The sequence below is a fragment of the Anomaloglossus baeobatrachus genome, chromosome 4, assembly GCF_048569485.1.
Source record: "Anomaloglossus baeobatrachus isolate aAnoBae1 chromosome 4, aAnoBae1.hap1, whole genome shotgun sequence".
Classification (NCBI taxonomy): domain Eukaryota; kingdom Metazoa; phylum Chordata; class Amphibia; order Anura; family Aromobatidae; genus Anomaloglossus; species Anomaloglossus baeobatrachus.
In genome coordinates this window covers 689,633,268-689,639,267 of record NC_134356.1, presented here as the reverse complement: position 1 = coordinate 689,639,267, position 6,000 = coordinate 689,633,268, and positions in this window count along the sequence as shown.

Genomic DNA, 6,000 nt, shown 5'->3' with positions numbered 1-6,000 from the left:
TCCATTGTAGACCGATTTGAACATTGAGATGTAAAATGAGCTACCTGTTCAGTGTCCACCATACATGTGCATCACCCACCCCGACGCGCATTTCGGCATACCTTCATCAGGGGTTTGTCATGCCATTTGAGAGGGGATTTAAATAATGACATGTGTAAGACATAAAATGGATAAATAGCAGGGAGACCACAATAAGGGGGTCACTGGATGAGACGAGGTGAAAGCGAGAGAGGGTTTGGAAGGTTGTAAGAAAAACACACCCCAAAATTTTTTTTACACAGTAATACAATTAAGAAGGCTTTCTGTGCTCATACATGCATGTACACATACTGTATATGATCATGCATGCTGATATATACACAAATACACACACATGCATGTACTCAGGCACAAGTGCATATGATGAGCAAGACATTGTAAATGAGCCAGACTTTGTCAGAACTCCAACAAGTTCCTAAGATGGAATGCAAAATCAGTAAGTATGTCCGCCGACAGCAGGAAGGAAGCAGCAACTATAGAAGTGCATCCTAAGCAACAAACACACAAAAAGAACTGTTACTACTGTACATAACAAAAAACACAAACCTAAAAGTATCCGGCATAAAAACAAAATCAGCAGATTAATTAAAAACTAAATAATGAAATTTTACTTTGTAAAAAACAAAAAAAAAAACATGTAGAGACAGATGTGTAGATCCTAGCAGGTTACAGAAAAGGAGATAAGCTGTTCTGCTCATTGAGACCAAGGGGGTGCATGATATTCAATCTCCAGATCCATCTGGATTCCTTCTGGGCCAGTGTCTGGCTTATGTTGCCACCTCTGAGGTTGGATGCCACTTTATCAATTCCTCTCACTCTCACTCCAGATAAATCACAATTGTGAATTGTTTTTAAATGTCTTGTGATCGTTTTAGACAATTAATATCTGTTTCATATACTGTTAACCTGTTCTCTAAAGGTGGTGTCACACACAGCGACGGCGACAACGACGTCGCTGCTAAGTCACCATTTTCTGTGATGTAGCAGCGACGTCCCGTCGCTGTCGCTGTGTGTGACATCCAGCAACGACCTGGCCCCTGCTGTGAGGTCGCCGCTCGTTGCTGAATGTCCTGCTTCATTTTTTGCTTGTCACTCTCCCGCTGTGACACACACATCGCTGTGTGTGACAGCGAGAGAGCGACGAACTGAAGCGAGCAGGGAGCACAGAGACGGCTTCTGGCAGCCTGCGGTAAGCTGTAACCAAGGTAAATATCGGGTAACCAAGGGAAGACCTTTCCCTGGTTACCCGATATTTACATTAGTTACTAGCACCGCCGCTCTCATGCTGCCAGGCTCCATCCTGCACACGTAGCCGGACTACACATCGGGTAAATAAGCAAAGGTTTGCTTATTAACCCGATGTGTACTCTGGCTAGGAGTGCAGGAAGCCAGCGCTAAGCGGTGTGCGCTGGTAACCAAGGTAATTATCGGGTAATGGTTACCCGATATTTACCTTAGTTACCAAGCGCAGCATCACTTCCACGCGTCGCTGCTAGCTGGTCACTGGTCACTGGTCACTGGTAAGATCTGCCTGTGTGACAGCTCACCAGTGACCATGTAACGACGCAGCAGCAATCCTGATAAGGTCAGGTCACCCATCGTGATCGCTGCTGCATCGCTATGTGTGAAAAGGGCTTTACCATTAGTTTCAACTGGTGACCCCACGTATATCTTGTTTTATGGACATGTGTCCAAATAAAGAACTCCATAAGTATTGCAGGTGATGTGATGTCTAATCTGAAATGTCTTGCTACCAGAGTGATCATAAAAGGTATTTGTCCATTGTGTGTTAGGGCATGCAACACATTTGTCACAAGATTTTGAACCGGGTATGGGTTTGTGGGAATCCAAAAAAAGATGTTCTATGTACTAGTAGTTCCCGCAAATTCTTACTCATCCGAAAATTCATGTTGGACTTCGGGGTAATGTATTTTGCTAAAGTCGGATCAGCCAGAACAATGGTCCAGGATTCCTGGAGCCTCTGTCTGATCATCATACCGATGTAAGACGTGTGTTGAAGAAGTGTTGACATCAGTGGAGAGTGAAATGGGGGCACATGCTATATACCTTGTCAAGTAGCTCAGGCAAATCTAGGTAGGATTTCAGAAAGCACTGAACCACTAATTTGAGCATGTGGGCCAGACATGGTATGTGTGGCTTATTGCCAAGCTTCAGAGCCGCCAATAGGTTATAGCCATTATGACACATGACCATGGCTAGTTGGAGGTTTAGAGGAGAGAGACACAGATCTAGGGCGGCACTGTGGCTCAATGGTTAGCACTGCGGCCTTGCAGTGCTTGGGTTCTGGGTTCGATTCCCACCAAAGACAACATCTGCAATGAGTTTGTATTTTCTCCCCGTGTTTGCGTGGGTTTCCTCCCACACTTCAAAAAACATACAGATAGGGAATTTAGATTGTGAGCCCCAATGGGGACAGTGTTCCTGATGTATGTAAAGCGCTGCGGAATATGTTAGCGCTATATAAAAATAAAGATTTATTTATTTTATTTATTTATCATTGATGACTGAGAGTTGAAGTCAGTAATAAAATGCACCGGATCATTCTTCACAACCTTCTTTTGTGCCTACAGCAACCATACTTCATCTGAATGATTTGCTCTATACAATGAGGTGAATATACATAGATAGCCTAGGTAATATGAACAAAATAATATCCTAATACAAAAAAATATAATTCTAATCAACTGTAGCAAATACACCTTTTACCATCCTGGGTGCACCATACAGATTGATAAATTCTTAAGAAAGCAATATCCCAATACAATAATTAGTAATATGAATAAACCATAACTTAGATATGGTTGTGCTCAAAAGTTTACACACCCCAGCAAATATTTTGCTTTCTTGGCCTTTTTACAGAGAATATGAATGATAACACAAATTGTTTTTTTCCACTCATGATTAGTGGTTGGGTGAAGCCATTTATCGTCAATCTACTGTGTTTTCTCTTTCTAAATCATAATGACAACCAAAAACATCCACATGACCCTGATCAAAAGTTCACATCCTCCAGCTCTTAATACCGTGTATTGCCTCCTCTAACATCAATAACAGCTTGACGTTTTTTGTGGTACTTGTGGATGAGACTCTTTATTTTCTCAGATGGTAAAGCCGCCCATTCTTCTTGGCAAAAAGCCTCACATTCCTGTAAATTCTTGGGTTTTCTTACATAAACTGTGTGCTTGAGAGTGGCTCAATGATATTGAGGTCAGGAGACTGAGATGGCCACTACAAAACTTTCACTTTGTTCTGCCAATGACAAGTCCACTTGGTCTTGTGTTTTGGATCTTTGTCAAGTTGGAACATCCAAGTACGTCCCATGCACAGCTTCCGGGCTGATGAGTGTAAATTTCCCTCCAGTATTTGCTGATAACGTGCTGTGTTCATCTTTTCTTCAACTTTGACCAGGTTTCCTGTGCCTTTGTAGCTCACACATCTCTACATCATCAGCGATTCACATCCATTCTTTACAGTAGGAATGGTGCTCCTTTCATCATAGACCTTGTTGACACCTCTCCAAATGTAACGTTTTTGGTTGTGGCCAAAAAGTTTGATTTTTGGTCTCATCACTCAAAATTACCTTGTTCCAGAAGTTTGGAGGCTTGTCTCTGTGCTGTTTGACATATTATAGGTGAGATACTTTGCGGCATTTGTGCTGTAATGGCATTCTTCTGGAAACTCGCCCATTTTTCTTCAAGTTTGCATCTTAAAACAGCCACACCGCTAGTTTTCAGTGAGTCCTGTATTTAAGCTGATGTTATTTGTGGGTTTTCCTTTCCCAAACAATTTTCCTGGCAGTTGTGACAGAAATTTTTGTTCGTTTACCTGTTTCAATACCGCTGACTGGCATTTATAATTTCTTGGATATCTTTTTGTATCCCTTTCCTGTTTTATACAGTTGAACTATCTTTTCCCAAAGATACATTGCCATTTATTTTGCTTTCACCATGACTCACAATACAGAAACGTTAGTGGCTGGATGAAAGATGCAAGAGACTGTCGGGATCCAGAAACTCACTCAGCTTTTATGCACACACACTGATTACAAGCAAACAGGTCACAGGTGAGGATATTACCTTTTATAGCCATTCAAACCCATTTGTGTCAACGTCTGTGCATGTTATCAGGCCAAAATAACCAGGGTATGTGAACTTTTGTTCAGGGTGATTTGGATATTTTTGGTTGTCATTATGATTTAAAAAAAGAAACCCCAGTAGTTTGACAATAAATGGCTTCACCCAACCTCTACCTATGAGGTGAAAAAACATCTTGTGTGATTATTCATATTCTCGGAAAAACAGGCCAAGAAAGCAAAACCACTGTCGCCATATATAAATATTTGAGCACAACTGTACCCTCAATTATCGCATGATGTGTGGAGGACAGTAACGTCAAAGCCTCGAGGAGCCACAGAAGGACAGGCGGCTGGATGGCACAACTTCAGAGGGAAAATAAAATAAAAAACACAATCGGTGGTGCTCACAATACACCACCGAGCACAGGACTTCCCCTGTTGACATCGCAGGGCGTCTCAGAGAACACTGACCGTGTGCATATGGGGGCATACCGGGCAGTAGAGACAGCTCAGTTGGACTCACTGAGCTGCTGCTGAATCACAGGGACAGTAGACCTAGAGCGGGGTAACTGGCCTGGCTGTGCCTCGCCGCGAATCTTGGCACGACCGGCACCGGACACTTAACCCTGCCTACTGCTCCTAGTAAGGCTATGTGCCCACGCTGCGGAAAATGCGCAGATTTTGCCGCGGATTTCTCGTGGAAAAGCCGCGGATTTTCCAGAAATCTGCAGCACAGCTACTCCCCAGCCATTTCTATGGCATTTGGGAAATGCTGTGCCCACGCTGCGGATTTTTCCGCAGCGGAAATCGTGCGGATTTTTGTGCGGAAAAATCTGCAGCATGTCAATTATTGTTGCGGATTTCTCCGCAGGGTCCCATATATTTACCTGCCTTGATAGAGACCCGAGACACTTTCTCTGTCCGGTGTAGCGGAAGCGGGAGCAGCGCGGTGGATTCAGCCAGGTACAGGAAGGAAGAGGTGGGTGGGGCCTGCATGAGCTCTGGTCATGTGACAGCCGGAGCTAGTTCAGGCCCGCCCACCTCCAGCACAGTGAACCAGATGCTGCCTGACAGTGACCCGGCCACCGGAAAGCGAGGTGCTGCATGATGGAGGTAAGTATGAGCACCACGATCACTGCAGCACTTGTTCTGCATTGATGATGCAGTGCCGAAGCCATGGTACTGTATCCTCAATGCAGAATGTCCGCACCATATCCGCACGACATTCCGCTGTATATTCGCAGTATTGAAACAGAGAAAGTTCTGTTGCGGATTTTTAGGAGCACCTGCGGAATGTCTTGGGGATATATCCGCAGGACAATGTCCCCGTGGGCACATAGCCTAACACTAGCAACCCTGCCTCAGACACTGCAGGGCTGTGTGACGCTATAGCCGCTATGGCTGCACTGTTCAGAAAACACACTGAACCAGAATGACGCTCGCGCAGCCATGGACATCGTCCAAGGTCCTTTATAGCCTAAGCCCTTCCCCAAGCCACACACCAGATGGCAATAGCGCCGGCCGCGGCCACTCAGGGACTGCCAAGTCATCAATGACGTCGTCGACGACCAATCAGAAGCCGCCACGTCACCGCTGACATCATCGATGGCCAATCAGTGGCCTTAGTGTCATTGCTGACATCATCGACGGTATCATCGACGGTGAATCGGCGGCCACTTCATCACTGGTGATGTCACACGCATGTGCAGTAGCAGGAATGTCGTACTTAGAACCTAGAGAGGCATCGGGAACCTGCGCATGCACGGAGGGGCAAAACAGGGACTTAGGATCAGAACAAACCCAAACCCTGGACACCTGACGCCTAGCAGCCAAGCACCTAGAGCGGCGGACAGGTGGAGCAGGGG